Raw genomic sequence first — 23,836 nt, 5'->3', positions numbered from 1 at the left:
GCAACAGTGCTAACCACTGTGCCACCGTGCCGCCCTCATGGCCCCCTATTTCAGGAAGAATGTATTGATGAGGGTCAGGACAATGATCTCAGGAAAGACAGGACAAACATATGTGAAACGTGTTCCGTCTGTAGGTCTGTATAGTGTAAAAGGATGGTGCAGCGATCGCATTGAAATGTAAACAATACTGAACGGCCGATATAGAGTGGATGTTGGGAGATGTTTTCATTTGCAGGACAGACCAGAGCCCGAGTGCACAGGTTTAGAGAAAAGTGAAGACCGTGTACCGCGGAGATAATAAAACATTTAATTAGCCACAGCATTGTGAATCTGTGGAATTCATTGCAACAAAAGCCTGCGAAGTCCGTGTCATTGAATTTATTTAAGAAAGAGATTGATAGGTTCTTCATTGTTAATGAGATCAAGGCTTACTGGGAGAAGGCGAGAGATTACTTTGAGAAACTTACTAGCCATGATTGAATGGCAGAGCCGACTCGTTGGTCTGAATTTCTGCTTATTTGTCTAATGGTCTTATGTTCCTTATCATCCCTTGCTTCCAGAAAATTGGAAAAACTACAGGCATCATTATATGAGAAGATATGGAGACAGATATAACACAACCATAGTTAGCTTAACCTCTGTCATTGTTAACATGTTAGATTCTACTTTAAAGGAAGTAACAGCAAATCATTTAAACATTGAAAATGTCATCCAATACACTCAGCACAAATTTAGAGTAGATTTAGTGGTATTATCACATGTATTGTGATACAGTGAAAAGTGTTGTTTTCCGTGCCATACAGGAAAGTCATACCGTCAAAGTACGGTACAGTAACACAACAGAGTGCAGATTTCAATGTTACAGCTTCAAAGAAGCAGCAGAGGAAAATTAAGATGAGAGTTTTAGAGGTCTGCTAAGAGTTCAGTTAGTAAAGTGTAAAACGTTGCTCTTGATTCTGATGCCAAGTGAAAAAAACATTTAAATATTCTCCCCGTCTGAAGAGGATGCAAGGTAGTATATCCTGGGCAATAGAGTCAAAATATTTGAATATTTAGATTGGTAAGGTACTACAGATTAATTGACTTAACAAGTAAAAAAAAAACTATTGCTCACATTGGGCAGTTCAAAGTCGATCCCTGCTGTGGTAAAGAGGTCATGTGTGGCCCAAAATGCGTGATGACTGCAGGCTTCATTCCCTGACGTGAACCAGATGGATTTTATTTTAAAAAGAACCACAGTGAACTGGTTTACGCAGCTATTAAATCGGTATTGCTTAAAATTCAAATATGACACTAATCAATCGAATGGTGGAGAATAACCAGTGGGCTAATGACGTGATTCTGTACCTACTCCTTCTGCTCTAACTTCGTGCTTGCCTGAGAGTTGATCCGATTTTTGAACCCAAACTGTCTGCCTGGACCGCTGGGAGATGCAATGTTAACACTGAGTCACAACCTCCTGAAGGGAGTACGTATCAATGAATACTGGATGCACACAAAACCGTGCCAGGAGTCGAGTACTGCTGCAGTTGAACTGGATTTCTCCTGTGCCATGAAGAAACTGTAAGAGCTCCAATGGTTATCGTTGCTGTAAGCAACGATAGCAGTTGAGAGGGTTAACGAGCAATATCTCATATTACAGCAAAGACTCTTTGCACATTGTTCTTCCAAAACAAAATACGGTCTCCAGCACACACCCTTTCCCGCTTGATGGAGAGTCATTAATTTTGAAACGTTTCAAGTGGATCATCCAAGTTCACTTTCCGGTGGTGAATCTTCCCTTATCAATTATCAACCCAGGCAGGGCATTGCAGACTCACCACGAGCCGGTGGGTGAAAACATTTTTTTGAACTCACCTCTGAACCCCTGCATTTCACTTTAAAATGGTGGCGTCTTGCTTTTAAACTTTCAGATCAGGAGACCAGCTGTTTTCTCGTCTCGTCCATGCCACTCATGTATTTCGCTCTTGCCCGCACTCTCCTTTTCCACCACTCTGCATTGCAAAACCTTAATCACGCTGGAGAATTTTTTCTACTGAGTCAACTGTCTGGTGAAATCATATCCTGCTCGTAACAAGTGGAGAAGAACAATTCTAAATCCCAAGATGGCACCTGAATCCAGATTGGCTAGATTGGGGTGAGGGGAATGTTGTCGGTAGGCTTTTAACACTTCTTTTCAGGGTACTTGACTTCAACGTCCTGAGCCTAACCATTGCACAGTGAAGCGAATTCGCCTGTTCTCTGTTTGTGAACTGTCAACTCAACAAGTCAAGAGCTTGCTGAGAAGTACGCGTGGTGCTACTCCTTGCCGAGAATTTCAGAATTATTCACGACAGAGTCTCCGAACCGCTGAATGTATCTCCTGGTTTTCATCCATCTCACTGGGGTATTTCGGAAGTTTGTAGGTGCGAATGAAAGCTGTGCTCTTGTTCCTCGGAACGTGTCATTTTGAGGAGGCGAGCACTGATAGGAGGAGGCTGAAAGGTAAGTAAATAGCCACACGTGGATGCATCCATCAGTTACTGATGTGAAGGATTCTTGACAAAGTGAAGACAGCATTCATCATTTCCAGCCCGGCCTGCTGCTGATTTTCGATCCTGCTGGACTTGGAGATACACACTGCATCGCAAAGTAGAACTACAGAGAAAAGTTAAGACATCCAGAAGAAGGGGTAAAAGACAGAGTGAGAAATAAACGTAGTGTGAGAAATGAGGGAGTAAGACAGAAGGGTAATGGAGATTGAGAAAGGAAGAGGAGAGATGGGAAGCGACAAGAAATGCAATAAACAAAAGTATTTCAGAAAAAAAATGGAGATGGAGACAAGAATGTAGACAAAGAGACAGACGGATAAGGTGTTAGAGAGAGTAATGAGGAAGGCGGAATGAAGGTAAAAGGGGTTAGAAAGCGAAATAGAGAAGGGGGAACAATGAAGAGCAGAGGGAAAAAAGAGATAGGCGTTGCAGTATAATGCACAAGAGATAGAGAATTGAGCTTGTGAAAGAGAGTAACGAGGTAGGGAGAAAGAAGGTGAAGAGGTCTGTGAGATTAAACAAACAGGTGGAGAGAAGAATGAGTGAAAGGGAGACCTACATGGAAACATCATTGAAAAAAAAGTTGATATTGAGTAATGAATTGAGTGTTTGAATAAAAACGTCAGAGAAAGACTAAAACAGGTATTGAATGACGACGGCGAGGGAATAAAAATAGCTGCGGACGAGATAGGAATTGAGACTTAGAGATTGATGAGGGGGAGAGTGAGAGATAAGAATTACATATGAAAGAGAGAGAGAACCTCAGTGTGATCTGTTTGCTGATTGTACGTTCCTCTGCCATCGTCAGGATCCTTGCTTCTTACAGTCATTTCTAAATGCTTGTATAAAGTTAGCAGTTTCACAGTCAGGTCTCGAGATTGCAGCAAGACAGAGTCGGGAGGACAGAAGGACATCAAACCTACAGGTCCATCTGAAGCCACAGCACCATTGTATTCACTCACCCTTCATTACTTTTCATTTACAGGATATTTGTCTGCGATATTGATCGTTCTGCCGTTTGTTGCCAATCTCCAGTTGTACCTCTTGAGGAGAGTGGGGCTGAACTCCTTCTCAAACTGCCTCAGTCCGTGTACCGCAGACAGACCAGCAATAAACTGGCAGGGAGGCAGGTACGGGATTTTGTCTGAGTGAAAGTGAAGGAACAATCGATGTATTTCACTTAAACTTCATCCGATTCATGCATGAGATTTGGAAGGCATTCTCAGACAGCAGATATTGCTCTCCGTAGTTGCCCAGGTGAGAAAGTGGCAGTGAGCGGCTTTCTTGAAATAATGCAGTCCATGTGCTCAGGGTTGACCAGTAATTCCATCAGGGAAGGACTTCTACAATTTTGATCGAGCGGCAGTGAATGAATGAAGAGATATTTCAAGTCATTATGGTGAGTGGCTTGGAGGAGAAATTGCAGGGGTTAGTGCTAAAATCCGTCTGCTGCCCTTGTGACTCGCAATGAAAATGAACGTTGATATCGAAGGGGCTAATTAAGGAATTTTGGTATTTTTTTTACAGTGCGTCTTGTAGATGGTACACTCTGATACTAAGCCTTGGTGGCCAAGAGAGCGGATGTGTGCAGATGCTTTGCGAATCAAGTGGGCTTTATTGTCATGGTTCCTCAGGCGACTCTCTGTGTGAAGTTGACACATTCTACCCGTGTCTGCGTGGTTTTCCCCCGGGTGCTCCGGTTTCCTCCCACAGTCCAAAAATGTGCAGGTTAGGTGAATTGGCCATGCTAAATTGTCCGTGATGTTAGGTGAAGAGGTAAATGTAGAAGCATGGGTCTGGGTGGTATACGCTTCGGCCGGTTGGTGTGGACTTGTTGGGCCAAAAGACCTGTTTCCACACTGTAAGTAATCTAATCTAATCTAATCTAATCTGATCTAATCTAATCTAATCTAATTTTTTTTATTTTAATGCCGTGGAACTTTGAACATGAAACAGTGCAGTCCTTCTGGCCGTCAATGTTATGCAGTCCAGTGAAACCCATCTGAAGCCCATTTAAACTCCACCATTCCATTTTCGTCCATATGAAAACGCAATGACAATTTAAATGCCCTTAAATTTGGCGAGTCCACTACTCTTTCAGGCAGTGCATTCCACACCCGTACTACTATCAGAGTAAAGAAACTAACTCGGACCATCTGTCCTGTTTCTGTTAACCTTTAATTGAAAGCAATGTCCCCTAGTACTAGCCAACACCGTCTGAGGAAAACAAAAACACTCGCTGTGCACCCGATCCAACCCTCTGATCGTCTTATAAGTCTCTACCAAGTCCCCCTCAATTCTTTTCACCAACGAAAACAGCCTTATGTCCCTCAGACTTTCCTCGTAAGACCTTCCCTCCATACCAGGCAACATCCTCGGAAATCAAATCTGAAACCGTTCCCAAGATTCTACATCTTTCCAATAATGCAATGACCAGTACTATCCATAACAATTCAAGTGCGGCTGCAATAGGGTTTTGCACTGCTCCAGAACGACCTGGTTCTGAACCTCAATCCATCGACTAATAAAAGCTAACAATCTATATGTCTTGTAAAAAACTGCACCAACGTGTGTGTCGACTTTCACGAACGATGTGCATTTGTTATTTTTCTCAAGAGAGTTGGAATGTAAAAGGAGAGATGTGCGACTGAGATTTTAAAACAATCTGGTTAGGACGGATTTAGAATACTATGTCGAGTTTTGGGCCCCAAACCTCAGGAAATCCGTACTTGCACTGGAGCATTTCCAGCAGGGTTTCACACGGATGATCCCTGGCATGTTAGGCCTAACATATGATGAATGGCTGAGGATGCTGGGATGGTATTCATCGGAGCTTAGAAGGTTGAGGGGAGATCTAATAGAAATGAATTCCCAGCGTTCACACTTTCTAAGCCTTGCAACATCACGAACGTTGACACCTGGGAGGCAACAAACCAATCGTGTGTTACTCTCTTTTCCACACAACCTCCGATCGCTTCTCCTTACTGTGGACTCACCAATGACGAAAGCTCTGCTCCTCTTTCCCTTTCCCACTGAGCAGCAGGGATAGACACTGCACCAGCGACCTCTTCCCCATTATCTAGGCCTGGTTAGTCTTTCCCTCAACAATATGTAAAATGGTATAATTGTTGCGGAGAATCACCACAGAAGATCCCTGCACTGCCTCATCTTTCCCTTCCTTAATCCAGACGTTAACCTCTCTGCCATCGTCGTGTTGCTGTAGACTAACTAACTCCCTGTATCTCCTCACAATAACTGCCTCCGTCTTCTGAATGACCCAACGTTCATCCAGCTCCACCTGATGTTCCCTAACTTGTTTCTCGAGGCACTGGAATTGGGTGAAATTCTCATGCATGAAGTCAGTAATGAGAGTGAGGTGACATACTTACTAAACTTGCAGGAATCCTTTGAACTATCCTCAATGTTTAAAAATAATCATGTTCTACCATTTCAATGTACAGCATAACACAAAATAAATATTTATTTTAAATTACATTGTCTTCCAAAAGACCAAGACCAGTGCTCTCGGTTCAGCCAGCTAAAAAGAGTGATTCATATACTCTGCAATTTTCTGAGTTTAGATTGGCAAGCTTATTTCAGTTTAACAAAAATAGATACTGGATTCCGAGGGATAAATGAAGTCATCTGCTCAGTGACTGTACATGGAATAAACAATCCTGTTAATGGAACCCAGGTGTTGATGATGAATTAATGCCAACTCCACAATTAATGAATAAAGTCTCTCAGGGACTTGTCTTTTTGCTGCATAAAAGGATTCCTGGCTTTACTGCACAGAATTACCCTCCACCCACTGGCAGAAAATACGTCATGGATTTCAATGATTTGTATTCACATATTCTTGAACTATCCTCCGAAGCATATTCATGGATTAATGGGAACTTGGACATCCAAATTATAATTCAGGATTTTGAGAGGATATACTACCCAATACTTGCTGCGGTCAGTGTCCCCCGTAAGTGCTAAGTGTCCTTATCAAATGTCTAATCCGTGTTGTACCCTTCACTTATTGTCCTGAACTGCTTCCTGATGCACGTTTGCTCGTAGATCGATCGTTGATTCGTCCTTACTCACCTTGGTATATATGGTGAAGTGTAAAGCTATGTTAGAACAGACTACATTACACTGTCTACGTAGTCATGACCGGACACGAATTCGATTGATTCTCTGCTTCTTATCCTCGAAGCTATGGATCTAATTATCTACGAGCAAATGCGGAAGGATCACCTGAAATCCTCAGCGGTAGTTGGCTATATTTGTTTGATAGACCGCGAATACTTGGATCAGAATTCTGCGTCGGTAGATTTAATGTATTTAATATAAGATGACAGCATATCAGTCAAACAGACACACGCACACACTCTTTCACAAACTCTCGCTCTTGCAAAACTGCACACACCCACTATCACTCACACAAAACCGTTCAGATGCTTTCCCAAATGCACAGAGAAATTCTCTCTCTCTTTTTCCATCTCTCTATCACACACACGCACACATACACACACACACACACGCAGACAGGCGCTTCCTCGCACACAGACACACACACACACACACACACACACACACAATCAGTGGCAAACACTCATATATTCAGATAATCTCGCGCATAGACACTGTCAGAATGTACTCCGTGCCGTAATATGTGGTGCTGGAAAACACAGGTGTTCTGGCAGCATACGAAGTCGAGGAGAGTTAAAGTTCTGAGCATCAGCCGTTCATTCCTAATGAGGGGGTGGTCCAAGGGGCCTGAGAGATAAATGGGTGATACTGGGGAAGGTAACTGAGAATGCCATTTTTAGATGGAGGTGGGCGATGATGGAGATTATTCGGAAAGGACGTTGGAGCAAAATGGTGGGATGACAAATGGAGAGTTAGGGCAGTTCAATAGGGCTCTGGAAGGTTGGCTCTGGAATAGGATCGCGAGTGTGATGGGTGGACAGTGAAGAAACTTGTGAAATCTGCATCGATCCCGTGTGGTTGGAGGGTGCCATGGGCGGAGGTTGAGGCATTCTTCCGCCAGACATCGGGTGCCTAGAGTATGCCGTTGGAGGAGGTCCAGGACTTGCATGTTTTGACGGTTGGGAGGGGAAGTTAAAGTGTTCTGCAACAGGGAGATGGGATTATTTAGTCCCTGTTTCCTAGAGATGTTCTCAGAAATGTTCCACAAGTATCCGTCCTGTCGCCCCAATGTCGAGTATGCCACACCAAAACCAAAGGACACAACAGATGCTGTGTGTGGAAACAAAGCTAAATCTCCGTGCAAATGCGAAAGGATCAGTTAGGACCATGGACGGCGGTGAGTTTGAACGTGTCGGCGCAAGTTTTCCTCCTTCTGTGGTGTCAAGGAAAGGTGCCAGGTGTGGACGATGTGGTAGTGGATGCTGTGGCCCTCACAATGGAGTCTCTGTGGTTATCATCTATGTGGAATGCAGGTAGCGGTAGAAAGTGAAATGCATCCCAGGTGGCGAACATGGCTGAAGCTGTTTAGTTGAATGTTGAGATTGGTACGATGCAGCGGGGAGGAGCGGGTAGTTCTGTCCTTGATCCGATTGAAGAGGTGGGATTCAAGGGCAGAGGTGAGCGAAATGGAGGAGATGAACTTGAGAGTATCATCCGCCAGCGGGAGGGAATTTGCTGTAATTGAAGAAGTAAGACATCCGGGATTTTCATTGGTGGAATTAGTCCTCCTTGGGACAAGATGCGGTAGATAAATTGAAAGGAATGGATAGCGTTTTTACAAATGCCAAGATGGGACGAGGTGTCGTCCATGGAGCTGTGGGAGGCAGTGAGCTTGACCTCGATGTATGTTTTATGTCTGTCAACGGAAATGAAGATGGAGAGGTCCAGGAAGGGGATAGAGGTGCCCGAGGCGGTCCTGGTGAATTTGAACTCCGGGTACAAAGTACTGGTAAAATTGATGAACTGTTCGTGCTGCTCGCAGGAGCATGAGCTGGCGCCTATCGAGTCATTGATGAAGTGGAGGAAATAGAGGAGATTGGTGTCAGGTTAACTGCGGAAGATGGACTGTTCCACGTACCAGAGAACGTTGCATGTGCAGCTGGGGCCTATGCGGATGCCCATGGTTACTCCTTTTCCCGAGAGGAAGTGCGAGAATTGAAAGGAGACTTTTTTGAGGATGAGGTCCATTTCAAACAATCAGTCGAACGTTTCAGTGTAAGTATGCGATTTGGGTCATCGTTTGACGACGAAATGGTGGACGTGGAGGCATTCGTCTTGAGAGAAGAATGTCTGAAGGTGAAGTTTGCGAGCCAGACAAACGGAAGTCATGGAGACGGTGGCATCCCTAACATATGTGGGGAAAACCTAGATCAAGATGGACAGAAGGATGCCAAGGTATGCTGGGTCATGTTCTTTGGGGAAGGAGCTGGGAGAGACATTAGGTCAACCAGGGCAGTCAGGTTTGTGAATTTTGGTCGGAGTTAGAACCGGGCAGTGCTTTGTCTCCGGACTATGAGTTTTGAGTCTGAGACATAAGAGGTTGGTAGTGGCAGGTGAGGTCGTGATTGAGTGGGCCGTCGGAAATGGTTTCCGTGAGTTGGTGCCTGTTTTCAGCTATGTGGAGATTAGTGCGCCAATTTATCATTGTGCCCGCTTTGTCTGCTGGCTTGATTGGGAGCCAGAGGCACCAGCATCATTCTCAGCTGTGCCTGCCTCTTCCTCAAATACGGGAATAGTGTGTTTTCCGCAGCTGCACCGGCACCATTTCCAGCCATTTCCTCCGTATCAACGCCACATCATGCTCCCACCAGGAGTTTGAAAAGTTCATGAATTTTAATAACAATTTATTCCCTGACCACAAATTCAACTGGATCATCTCGCAGGCATCCCTCGCTTTCCTGTACCTCTCCTTCTTCGTTTCCATTGAGAGACTGAATACAAAGCAATTTCCCCCACCATTATTCGAAGTCTCCCCCCAGTACATCTCTTCCTCTTTTGCGCATCTGTCTTTGAAGTGCACCCATCCAATCACAGCAAGCACCGAGCCCCCATGGTCCTCACCTTCTGTCCCAACAACCAGCAAATACAACGCGTCATCCTCGACCATTTCGACTACCTTCAAACAGATCACAACACCAGAAATATATTTCTCGCCCCACCCGGACTTGCGCTCCACAGCGGCCATTCACTCAAGGACTCCTTCGTTCGGTCCAAGACCCCCACCAACCGACCATCCTCTCCCAGCATCATGCCTGGCCACTGGACAAAGTACAAAACCTCCTCCCACACCTCCATACTCACCACAGTCCAAGGCCCCGAAGGATCCTTCCACAACTGACAGAGATTTAATTTGACTTCCACACATATCATATACTGTGTACGTTGCTGTTGATGTGCTCTCCTACAACTGAAGCAGACAGAACGCTTACTTGCAGAACGGTTCAGAGATCATCTCTGAGGCACATGCACTAAAAGCCCTATTGTCCTGTAGCCAAACACTTTAAATCCCACTCCCACTCCGCCGAGGCCAGGCACATCCTGGGCCTCCTCCACACCAAACATCGAGCCACACAACACGTGGACGAATACTGCCGCATCGTCCACCTTTGGTCCCTGCAACCATACAGGATAAATGTATATTTCACGCGTTTCATTAATCGTCATCATCCCTCTTTCCAATTTATTCCAGAGCCAACATTCTGACTCCACACTAAACTCTGAACTGTCCAAACTGTCCATCTTCCTTCCTACCAATCCGTTCAAACTCCTTTCTGACATATCACCATAATACCTCATAACCATCTATCTATCCCATCCCCGCTACCTTCCCCACAGTCCACCTCCGTCCATTGAACTCTCAGCACATTGGGCTATTCCCTCATTGCTGATGAAGAGTTTATGCTCGAAATGTCGACCCTCCTGCTCCTCGGATGCTTCCAGATCGGCGGTACTTTTCCAACACCACACGTTCCATCACTTTCTCCTGCAACTATGTATACAATAATTAGCTACGTCAGAGTAGAGAATGCGAATTTGGAAGGGTCTCTTTGACGATTATGCCTTTTGTATGGGAAACACGGTCATGAATCTGCACCACTTATGGCTGAAGTGAACATTGAATATTGCAGTTTCTTCACTCATCAATCGTTAAGTGTTACATCGTAGTTTCCTTTTCCACAGTGAATACAGTGACCATTGTGATCCTGTTCCGTGGGAAGTGTGGACTCTCCAGATGTGTCACTCTCTATCTGATGGCCATGGCAATCGCAGATTTATTGGTGATCATCCTTGACCTGATATTGAGACATATTCCAATTGTTTATCCAGAAGTCTTCACTTTCCTGAAGGATATACCTGCGTGCAACATTCATGCTGTCCTGCTTTATGCAGCATCCGATTGCTCTGTCTGGTTCACAGTCACATTCACCTTCGACCGTTTGGTAGCCATTCGTTGTCACAATTTCAAAACTAAATATTGTAATGTGAAAACAGCGGCGGTGGTTCTCGGAACAGTGACTGGACTGAGCTGTTTAAATAATATCAGCTGGTATTTTATGTATAACAATCATTATGTTTTAGCTAATCATCCTATGTTTTGTGGTATAGAAATGAGAGATGATAACTTAAAGGTATGGGCCATAATTGAAATTGTTCACTACATTCTCTCACCCTGTCTCCCATTCGTTCTGATTCTGCAGCTCAACATTTTCACCATCAGACATATTGTAGTGAGCAGCAGAGCCCGCAGGAGACTCCGGACTCACAACAACGGGGAGTGTCCCAGAGACACGGAGATGGAGAGCCGAAGAAAATCAATTGTTCTTCTGCTTCTGATTTCAGGCAACTTCATCCTGCTGTGGGCAGTGTTTGCCGTGTATTCAATGCTTGAACGAATGGATAATCTGGGCTATTTGATTTATGTGCCTGTGTATCTCCAAGAAGTAGGATTTATTCTACAGCTCCTGAGTTGCTGCACAAACACTGGAATCTATGTCGTGACACAGAATAGGTTCAGAGGACAATTCAAAAATTTGGTGATATATCCCTTCAGTCTGATCACTCATATAATCAAAAGGCAAAATTAGCACCTGCTTCTGGTTCCCATTGTATACCCTGACTCGCAACGATGATTTAAATTGATTGACACACGATATTCCAAATTTGGTCATACTGGAGGCTTAAACAGCATTAGCAGTATATCCACGGATTTTCATTCCAGCACGCTCAAAATAAATGTTGGCATTTCATTTTTCTTCCTACGCTCCAAGTGAAATTGCAAACCAACCTGAAGAAAATCCCGAACCAGGACTCAAAGACTCCCAGCGCGTAAAAACCCCGACGTTCTTTTTAATTTAGGACATAGTCCATGCCCCTGTCTTCCCAATCAAATTGCATCTCATCCTATTTTTCCACATTGTGTTCCATTTTAACATTGCAGGCGGCTGTCTTATTGGGAAAGTTTGGACAGTAATTTGTTAATTAAATGTTGATGGACACAATTAAACGTAGATATGGATAAAATATGTTGGTGTTTAGACAATCATTCGACAAAACGATTAATAATATTGTCTGAAGACACTACCTTTCCGACCAACTCGCCAGCCTATCGAAACCTTCCAAATTTAGTATATACTTTGCGCATGTAAACATCCTATGAACGTTCATAACCTCAAATTGTATGACTCGAGAAATTGAGGGTGAGGTTCAGTAAAAAGACAAAAGAAAGAAGCATGTGTAAGGTAAAGACAGTTTGGAACGAGTGAACGAGTGAAGAGTATAAGGGAATGAGGAGTATACTGAGGATGGATATCAGGACGGCCAAAAGGAGACATGATTTAGCTTTGGCAAATAGAAGTAAGGAGAATCGAAAGTGTTTTTACAAATATGTTAAAGACAAAAGGGTAACTAGGGAGAAAATAGGGTCCTACAAAGATCAGCAAGGCGGATTCTGTGTGGAACCGCAGAAAATGGGGGAGTTACTAAACGAGTATTTTGCATCAGTGTTTACTGAAGAAAAGGATATGGAAGATATAGATTGTCGGGACATAGATGGTGACACCGTGCAAAATGTTCAGATTACAGAGGAAGAAGTGCTGGATGTCTTGCAATGCGCAGAGGTGGATCGTTCCCCAGGACCTGATCAGGTGTACCAGAGAACTGTGTGGTAAGTTAGAAAGGTGATTGCTGGGCCTTTGCTGAGATGTTTGTATCATCGATAGTCACAAGTGAGGTGCCGGACGACTGGAGGTTTGCTAACGTAGTGTCACTGTTTAAGAAGGATGGTAAGGACAAGCCAGGGAAATGTAGACAAGTGAGCCTGACGCCGGTGGTGGGCAAGTAGTTGGATGGAATTCTACGGGGAAGGATGTACATGTTTTTGGCAAGGTAAGGACTGCTTACGGAGAGTCAACATGGCTTTGCGTGTGGGAAATCCTGTCTCACAAACGTGATTGAGTTCGTTAAAGTAGAAGTCACAAAGAGGAATGATGAGGGCAGAGAGGTAGACGTGATCTATATGGATTTCAGTGAGGCGTTGGACAAGGTTCCCCATGCGAGACTGGTTAATAAGGTTAGATCTGACGGACTACAGGGAGAACTAGCCATTTGGATACGGAACTGGCTTAAAGGAAGAAGATAGATGGTGGTGGTGGAGGGTAGTTTTTCACGACTGGAGGCCTGCGACCAGCGGTGTGCCACAAGGACCGACGCTGGGCCCTCTACTTTTTTGTCATTTAAATAAATGATTTGGATGCGATCATAAGAGGTACAGTTAGTAAGTTTGCAGATGATACCAAAATCGGAGGAGTAGTGGTCAGTGAAGATAATTACCTCAGATTAGAACAGGTTCTTAACCAGATGGGCCAATCGGCAGAAAAGTGGCAGATAGAATTTAATTCAGGTAAATGCGAGGTGCTGCATTTTGGTATTGCAAATCTTCGCAGGACTTATAAACTTAATAGTAAGCTCCGGGGGAGCGTTGCTGAACAAAGAAATTTGGAGTGCAGGTTCATGGCTCCTTGAAAGTGGAGTCGCAGGTAGATAGGATAGTGAAGAAGGCGTTTGGTATGCTTTCGTTTATTGGTCAGAGCAGTGAATACGGGAGTTCGAATGTCATGTTGGGACTGTATAGGACATTGGTTAGTCAACTGTTGGAACATTGCGTGCAATTTTGGTCTCCTTACTATCGGAATGATGTTGTGAAACTTGAAATGGTTCAGAAAAGATTTACAAGGATTTTGCCAGGGTAGGAGGATTTGAGCGAATGGGAGAAGCTGAACAGTCTGGGGCTGTTTTCCCTGGAGCATCGAAGCTGATGGGTGACCTTACAGAGTTTCACAAAATTATTTGGGGCATGGTTAGGATAAATAAGCAAATTATTTTTCTTGGGCGTTGGGTAGTCCAGAACAAGAGTGCATAGGTTTACAGTAAGAGGGGAAATATATAGAAGAGACCTAAGGGGCAACCTTTTCACACAGAATGTGGTAATTGTATGGAATGAGCTGCCAGATGAAGTGGTGGAGGCTGGCAGAATTGCAACATTTTGAACGTTTATATCAATAAGACGGCTTGGATGGATATGGGCCGATTGCTGGCAGGTTGCAGCTGGGACAAGATTGAGTAGGGACAGCTCGTCTGCATGGACGGGTTGGAGCGAAGGGTCTGTTTCCATGCTGTACATCTCTATGACTCTCTGACTCTATGTTCCTATTCATAAATCATTGCTGCATCGGTTTGGCCAAAATTCATCGTTCAAAGGCAAATATCTTCAGCTCATGCCCCTTAAAACATAGCGTGATACAAAAATCATTCGTGCAGATTTGAAATGAGTAATTGATGCAGCGACCTCTGCCATTTGTGCCAGACTGTTCCAAACATTTTGCACTCATTGCGCGTCGCAGCTCTTCTGAACATCTCGCCCAGTCTCCTCATGAATCACAGATTATATCCTCAGTTCTAGAGCCCCCAATGTGTGGAAATGCCATCTCTTTAAATGTTCCATTTGTTGACTGATTTCGATCAGATTACACCTCAGCTTTCGAACTTCTCCACAAAGCAGGTCATATTTTCTGTAATCCTCTGAATAACATCAGTCTTCAAGTCCAAGAAATAGTGTCGTTATTTTATGCGACATTCCTTCCCAAGGCTCTGGATGCTTCTCGCGTTAAAAAATTATCCAGGTGTGCCCTTGCATTGTTCAGTTTCACATGGGTATGCACTAGCTAATGGAATTAATGAATTGAGCAGTTCGTTGCATATTGTTGACATACACAGAAGAGAACATCGTGCTTTGTCCAAGTTGAATATATGCTTCCCAAGGTGTGCTGATCACATCTGACCGAAGTACTCCAAGTGGGAATTAATCCAAGTTATATTTGTGCAAAAAAAGGCGACTTCCAAGTTGCTGAGACAAATACAGCCACATTGTTAAAACATGTTAGGTATTACAGAAAAGTGACGATCGGCATTTCATGTCCGGCTGTCAAATGTCAAGGATACAATTTTAAGGGCATTGGCATCTGTTTTGGAACCAGGGGAGATTTATACTGATGGGAAAGTCTACATCTGAACCGATCTGGAGCCGGTGATCTCTCGGAAGTATAAATAGGGTGCTCATGCGTGCTTTGAAAAATGGACTTGGAGAAGGGTGAGGAAAAGGGAAAACGACAGGAAGTATGAATGTAAAAAAGAAGATAAGCAGCCGGTTAGCATGTATGCAGGAGAGTTCAACTACAATTCAGAGTATGAAAGAAGTAAAAAGGGATGGATAACTCAGGACATATTATGAGATATATTGGAAATCATGAGGATATGAATACTGCCATTAGGCATTTTACCTGAATTCGTAATAAGATCGATGAGTTAACAGCACAACTCATCACGAATGAAGATAATTTAGTATCCATTACGGAGACATGGTTACAGGATGGTCACGATGGAGAGTTGCATCTCCAGACGTTCAGCGTATTTGGAAGGACACACAAGAAGGTGAGGGAAGTGATTCAGCTCTGATATTCAAGACCAACATCATAATAAGTTGGAATCCATTTGTGTGGAAATTACAAAATTCAAAGACAAAAAAAAATCACTTTTAGGCGTAATCAAAAGAACACCAAATAATAACATCACATTGGGGTGGCATTAAATAAATAAATAATGCCTGTAACAAAAGCATGGCAATTATCGGGGGATTTTAATCTCAGAATGACTGTTCGAACCAGCGCAGTCCGGGCTACCTTTTGGACGGGTTTGTTGAGTGCATCTGTAATAGTGCACTTGAACATAATGCAATTGAACAGAAGATGGAGCGAACTATCCAGTGCAATGGAAACAGATTTTATAACAGTCTCGGCCGACCATCTGCATGGCGTTGGCACATTCTCCCCATTTCTGCATGGGTCTTGTCTGGGTGCTCCAGATTCGTCCAACAAGCCAAAGATATGCTGGTTAAGTGAATTGGTCTTGCTAAATTGCTCGTAGTGACCTGCGGTGTTTATCTGAAATGCATTAATCACGGGAAATGTACACTCATTGGTAGAAAAGTGGGTCTGGGTGGCATACGCTTCAGAGGGTCAGTGTGGACCTCTCAGGCAGAATGACCTGTTTCCACACTGTAAGTATTTGATGATCACTTACCACCACATTAGAACTTGGCCTTGCTCCATTTCACCTTTTCATTTGGTATTGTCCTGAAGAATTCAGATGCCATTTCTTCTGTGTGTTTATTCATTATGGACCGCCTAGAGCATAGCCTGGTCTTATTTCTTATACTCAAAGATACTTGCGCCCATCTGAATGAATTTCCATCATTCACCAACGGGTCAATCAGGCAAGATCACGCTGATTAATCCGGCCCAAAAAGACATTGTCATGTTGATGGCAGGGCGGTCCTTAGGTGTCCATGACTGCAGGTGCTGGTAGCATGTAGAGCACTCCAATTAAGAGTGTAATGCGCTGCTGTATCTATTACTCACCTCAACGTTTCCGTTCGCCCTCTCGATGACATTCCAACCTGATTCGGGTGTGTGTGGTGGGTTGGCAACTACCGGGTTCATTGCTAACTGGCTGTTGGTCGGTGCAGCCTGTCTGGATGATGCAGTATGCGTAATAGCACTGTTATTTTGGTTAATGCTCACCTTAGGTACCCAGAATTCTTTCTTATTTGTACATTTTTCTTGAAATCCATCAAAAACTTCATGTTTTGGAGAGGCCCCTGCAGCCCAAGGCCCTCCTTTTGATCCTGTTGTGATGGATCACAACATGAAATGCAAAGACTGCAGGACCATCCCGATTCAATCTAAGCCCAACATACACTGGAGCAACTAAACTGATGCAAATAGGATATGAGAAAACGACACTTTCCAGAGATTAATCAAATACAAAAAAGGTAAACTTTGCTATCGAAGTACGCATTGCTCACGTTCCTTCTCGTCCTCACTTGACAGGCGCATTTAGCTGAGTGGTCTTGATGTTCCCAGTGTGAGCCCACACTGCGTATTTGTGAACGAGGACAGTGAATTCTGGTTCTGTAAGATCGAGGCCATCCAGGTATTCGCGTCCCTTCAGGTGTCGGCCTGTCATGAGAATGTGCGAGGTTGGTTCTGGAGATCAGACGATGGTGTTGCATACCATCGTGAGGTCAAACAGAAGTATTGTATCCCAGCTTTTCTTATTCTGCTGCACCGTCTTCCTAATCATCCCTTTTCGGGTGTGTTTCATGCTTTCCACGATCCCACTAAATTGTTTAGTATACAATGTGGAATGTCTGCTTGATACCAAGCATAGTTATCACAATTTTGATGACTCAGCCTTTGAAATGGATTCATCGATCTGACTTGTTACTGCGAGGTAGACCCCATCCTGTAAATATCTGCTCTGTTTGATATATGCTGTTGCTTTGGTTGTATTTAAATAACAAGGAAAGCATCGACCCATTTTGTGAAAGTACCTATGATGATCAGAATGCAGATATATCCATTGACACACGTTGGCGGTGGAACTGTGAAGTTAATGTAAAGTATTGTCCTGGGCCCTCCCATTTCTTCGTTCTCCCCTTCACGTGTAATTGTCTGTATTGTTTTAGGCGGAGACAAAACACTTCCCTTCATTATGTGCTGCATCTCGATGCAACTCGGTCACCAACACACAGATTTTAATCGTTTTGTAGTGACCATTCTTCCCTGGTGCACGAGCCCATAATGATATTTCTGTATAATTTGGTCCTTGTCTTCAGTCGAGGCGACATGCAATCATGATGTTTGAAATAACCTGTCACCTACGTGTGGGGAACGTTTCCATCTGGCAGAGGCATCTGGGTAAACTCTTCCCATAATTTGTTTTTAAGGAATCATCACGGCGTTGTGCTTGTCTAATGTCCTCTATGTTTTTCTGACTTAGACTGACAGCATTGGCTGCTTCCATCTGGCTGTCCACCAGGAAACTCCTACATAAGCCCGTCTTTTGGTGCATTTGTCTGTTCTGCGTTTACATTATGGGATCCCCTGTGATTAGTTCCATCTTTGATTATGCTGTACTTAACCTCCTGTGAAGCCTGCAGTTGTTCACTGAGGGGGCTGATGATAGTTGTTTCACATCAGCGAAAACAAAACCTCGAGCTTCCCAAACTGGTAAGCATTCAGTGAAGCGTTTGCATACTTACATACTGTTTGAACATATATCTGCGTGTGAATGTAACAGAACACGGCGGGGGAAGATACAGTCTGATTGATTGGAACAAACGAGTCATTGGCATCCATGTTGATAGCAGGATGATCCTTCGATATCCATTTCTACAGATGCTCAGTGCACGTAGCCTCTTCTAAATAAGGGGGTAAGCGCCCCATTGACTGGTAAACACCTCGATGATTCTGATCGAGCTGACTGAGTTCAACCCCAAATTCAGATTCATATTTTTCGTCTTCAACTGTCATGCTGATTACAAACATCCTGTTGGTCGCTGCAGACAGCCTAGATTCTGTGGCATGTTTAATAGCACAGTCACTTTTTTTGTGTGTTGCCTTAGTTTACACAATTCTTTAGTCGTTGTCTAATTTTAATTAAATCTATCATAAACGTTGTATTTTGAACAGCCCATTAGAACATACCTAGAAGGTCCGATGGGAACAAAGAAGAGAAAGCATTACTCTGAATGTAATTTGTGCCGATATGTTCTGGGAAATAATGATTGAACAATTTCGAAGGTGCCACTTGATAAAGAGTCGATGAATAGGGAGAGAGAACAGTTACATGCGTGGCTACAGGGATGGTGCAGGAGGGAGGGATTCCGGATTCTGGACAACTGGGGTTCTTTCTGGGGAAGGTGGGACCTCTATAAACAGGACGGTCTCCACCTGAACCTGAGAGGCACCAGCATCCTTGGGGGGAGGTTTGCTCGTGCTCTTTGGGAGCGTTTAAACTAACGCTGCAGGGGCACGGGAAACTGGACTGTAGCTTTAGGGTACAGGACCTTGTACGTAGGGAGCTTAGGAACAAGGCATCGATCTCGAAGGAGGGTGCCAGTAAACAGGATGGTGGCTAGAAGTGTGTATACTTCAATGTCAGAAGTACAAGAAATAAGGTAGGTGAACTTGCAGCGTGGGTTGGTACCTGGGACTTCGATGCTGTGGCCATTACAGAGACGTGGGTAGAACAGGGACAGGAATGACTATTGCAGTTTCCAGGGTTTAAATAATTTAGTAGGGTCAGAGGTGGGGGTGAAAGAGGGGGAGGTGTGGCATTGCTTGTCAAGGATAGTATTACAGTGGAGGAAAGGATTATGGAGGAAGACTTGCCATCTGAGGTAGTTTGGGCTGAGGTTAGAAATAGGAAAGGTGAGGTCACCCTATTAGGAGTTTTCTACAGGCCTCCTCATAGTCCGAGAGACGTAGAGGAAAGTATTGCAAGGATGATTCAGGAGAAGAGTGAAAGTAGTAGGGTGGTTGTTGTGGGGGATTTTAACTTCCCAGATATTGACTGGGAAAGCTATAGCACGAGTTCGTTAGTTGGGTTGGTGTTTGTCCAATGTGTGCAGGAGTGTTTCCTGACACAATATGTAGACAGGCCAACAAGAGGTAAGGCCATCCTGAATTTGGTTCTAGGTAATGAACCAGACCAGGTGTTAGACCTGGAGGTAGGTGAGCACTTCGGGGACAGTGACCACAACTCGATGACTTTTACTCTCGTGATGGAGAGGGATAAGAGTGCACTGCAGGGCAGGAGTTATAGCTGGGCACAGGGAAATTATGATGCGGTGAGGCATGACTTAAGATGTGTGGATTGGAAAAATAGGCTTCAAGGGAAGGACACAATGATATGTGGGGCTTGAACAAGGAGCAGCTATTGGGTGTCCTTGATAAGTATGTACCTGTCAGGCAGGGAGGAAAGGGTCTTGTGAGGGTGCCGTGGTTTAATAAGGAATTTGAATCCCTTGAAAAAGGGAAGAGGGCGGCCAATGTAAAGATGAGGTGTGAAGGTTCAGTTGGGGCGATTGAGAGTTATAAGGTAGCCAGGAAGGATCTAAAGAGAGAGCTAAGAGCAGCGAGAAGGGGACATGAAAAGCCCTTTGTTGGTAGGATTATGGAAAACCCGAATGTTTTCTATAGGTATGTCAGGAATAAAAGGATGATGAGGGTAGGTATCGGTCCAGTCAAAGATAGTAGTGGGAAGTTGTGAGTGGAGGCAGAGGAGATTGGAGAGACACTAAAGCAATACTTTTCGTCAGTATTCACTCAGGAACAGGACATTGCTGCTGATGTGAATATTGAGTCACAAGTGATTAGAATGGATGGCTTTCAGGTATGGAGGGAAGAGGTCCGGGGAATACTGGAAAGGGTGAAAATAGTTAAGTCCCCTGGGCCTGCTGGCATTTATCCTAGGATCCTCTGGGAAGGATCATGTGTCAAATGTTGGAGACTGTTTAAATAGAAGGCAAGGCTGCATTTGAAAGTATCACATATTACGATGAAGCAGGAAGCAGATAAGAAATCAAAAACTGCTTACTTTTCTAACGGAGATAAACTCTTAGTGTGACACCCAGTGAGGGATGAGCCTTCGAAAGATAAGTGTAGTGGATCTTATCTGATCGAAAGGAGATTGAGTGTGGTGAACTATTTCATAATGATTCCAGACAGGAAGAAATCTCACAAAGTGTGTTATGTGAATATGCTGAAAATGCATTCTGACAGGGAAAGGAAACAACAGGAAATGTCTTCCTGGTCACAGCATACAGTGAAGAATCAAGTTCAAAATATTCAAAATTGGACATTCCTCAAATTACATTGGAAATTGGGGATATTGTCAAAAATTGCAATTAATTATTGAGTTACCCTCAAAGTGAAAAACGACATGACCGAAAAGAATTATTGAGTTTGCATGAGATTAACCTGGGAAGTGTAATTATGTAATTATGTAATGTAATTATGTATGATTCACTAAAAGGTAACCCTCTTCCAATTAAACGGTATCCTTATAGACTTCAACTTCTGAAGTTGTCAAGGGTTCAAAAACAGATTGAACGAATGCTCTAAGGTAACATATTCGAAGTTAGTTGCCATGACTGGAGCCCACCCACAGTGATATTGTCAAAACAAGATGGAACCAGCAGGTTATGTGTAGACTATCACCAAGTCAATTTTGTGGGGAATGTCTGATTCTTATCCGATCCCCTGTTTGGAAGACTGCGTTGCGGATGTAGGGCAAACAACGAATAATTCCAAGTTGCATTTACTCGGAGGAAACTGCCATGTACGTTCACTGGAAAAAGGAAATTTTGCTTCATCATTCGCAACACCGAATCGACGATATAAATTGAAAATCATCTCACTTGAATGAAAAAAGTTCGCACACCACATTTAAAAGAATCACCAATAAAATAATTTCTGAATTATCCAATTGTTTAGTATCGACGATCTGGTGATTTCAGTCACACATTGAAGAAACATTGGCAGCATTTATTGGAACTTTTCGATCGACTTCGGGAGGCAGCCTTGGTGATAAGCTGATTAAGAGTGAATTCGCCAAAGCGAAAAGGTAGATGGGATACAGTCAGATGATGGAAAGGGACCAGGCAGACAGTGCAATGGTTGCATGGGGTTGTTCCACGAAATAACAAGTGGACTGATACATTGAGAGGTCACGAAACAACAGGAGGAAGCGATGGGATAGAGGTCTCCAGCACAGACCCTGTACCTGTTGCTGAGATAGGAAGGTCGGAGAGTAGGAGAGCATTAGCCATTGGGGACGCCATAGTTAACGGGACAGATCGGAGACTCTGTAGGAATGAGGGAGATTCGCAGTTGATGTGTTGTCTTCCAGGTTCCAGTGTCAGTGATGTTTCGGATTGTATTTTCGGAATCCTTAAGGGGTAGAGAGAGCAGTCTTACGTCGGGGTTCAGAGAGGCACCAAATACATAGGAAGGATAACGGATGGGGATGTAAGGATGGGGTGATATTTGTTGTTTGTTACCCTTGCCACGTGCTACAAAGACGAAGAATAGGTTAAAAAGACCAGTTGAACAAGTGACTACAGAAATGATGCAGGAGGGAGGGATTCAGATACCTGGATAATTGTGGTTCATTCTGTGGCAGGTGGAACCTCTACAAACGGGATTGTCTACACGTGAACCAGAGGCGTACCAATAGCCTGTGATGGTTGGAATTTCGCTCATGCATTTCGGGAGTGTTTAAACTACTTCGGCAAGGGAATAAGAACTTGAATTGTAGCTCCAGTGTGCAGGAGGTTGAGAGTAGTAAGGGAATAAGTAAGGTGTCAAGGTCGCAAAAGTCCACCGGCAGGCAGGAAGTAAGTTAGAAATGTGTCTGTGGTCAACGCAGGAGCATGCAGAATATGGTGGGTCAACATGCAGCATGGGTTGTTACTTTCGACTTCGATGCTGTGGCCAGTGCAGAGACATGGATAGAGCAGGAACAGGAAAGGTTTTTGCAGGTTCTGATATTCAGATGTTTCAGTAAGAACAGGGAATATGGTAAAAGAGGGGGAGGTGTGACATTGTTAGTGAAGGCCATAATTACAGTGGCAGAAAGGATGTTTGATGAGGACTCGTCTATTGAGGTAGAATGGGCTGTCGTCCGAATTAGGGAAGACAGGTAACCGTTAGAAGGTTTCTATAGGCATTCAAAAAGTTCCATAGATGAAAAGGAAATAACTACAACGAAAATTCTGGTTAGGAGCGAAACTAACAGCGCAACTTTTATGGGGGACTTTAACTATTCCAACTAGTAACTGGAACTGCTGTTGGTCGTGTAGTTTAGATGGGTCAGTATTCGTCCAATGCATAGGAGAGTTTGTTGATACCATATGTTGATAGAACACCAAGCGGCTATGTAATATTGGATTAAGTTCTATGCAATAAATTAGTCCAAGCCTTAGATTGAGTGGGAGGTGCACACTTTGGTAATAGTGACCAGAATTCGGTTGCACTTATTTTCGTGATGGAAAGGGATAGGTATATATCGCAGTGCAAGCGTTATAAGTAGATACAAAGACAACTGTGATGCGATTTGGCAAGATTTAGGATGCATAGGATGGAGAAGGAAAATGTAGGGGTTGCGCACAATTGAAATGTGGAGCTTGTTCAAGAAACAGCGACGAGGTGCCCGAGATATGTGTATACCTATGAGCACGGAGGAAGTGGTCGAGTGAGGGAACCGTGGTTTACAAAGGAAATTGAATCTCTTGTCAAGAGGAGGATGGCGGATTATGTAAAGTTGAGGCGGGAGGGTTCTGCGAGGTAGCTCGTGAGTTCCACGTTAGGCAGGAAGGTCCGAAACAGGGAGAATAGAAGAGCCATGAGAGGGCATGAGAAGTCTTTGGAAGGTAGATCAAGGAAAACTATAAAACTTTCTATAGGTGTGTCTGAAATTTTAAAAAAAAATGACTGGGGCACGATCAGGCAGTTGTGAGAAGTTGGAAGTGCAGTCTGAGGATATAAGGAAGGCGGTAGATGAACACTTCTCGTTAGTATTTGCGCTGGAAAAAGATAATTTTGTTGAGTTCAATGTTGAGATACAGTCTGTTAGTCTAGACGGGATTGAGGTTCATGAGGAGGGCATATTCGCAATTCTGGAACGTGTGAAAATCGATAAGTCCCTGGGCCGAATGGCATTTATGCTCGGATTCTCTGGGAGCCAGGAGGAGATTACAGAGCCTTCCGCTCTGATGTTTATGGCGTCATCGTCCAATGCATAGTGCCAGACGGCTGGAGGATAGTAAATGTGGTTCCCTTGTTCATGAAGTGGAAGAGAGGCATCCTTGGCAATTAGGGACCATAATTCGGTTGTGGTCCTGGAGATGGAAGGCATTATAAGAA

Source organism: Chiloscyllium punctatum, chromosome 51, assembly GCF_047496795.1.
Source record: "Chiloscyllium punctatum isolate Juve2018m chromosome 51, sChiPun1.3, whole genome shotgun sequence".
NCBI classification, from domain to species: Eukaryota; Metazoa; Chordata; class Chondrichthyes; order Orectolobiformes; family Hemiscylliidae; genus Chiloscyllium; species Chiloscyllium punctatum.
The sequence above is the reverse complement of the archived record's forward strand: the minus strand, read 5'-3'. Positions refer to the sequence as shown.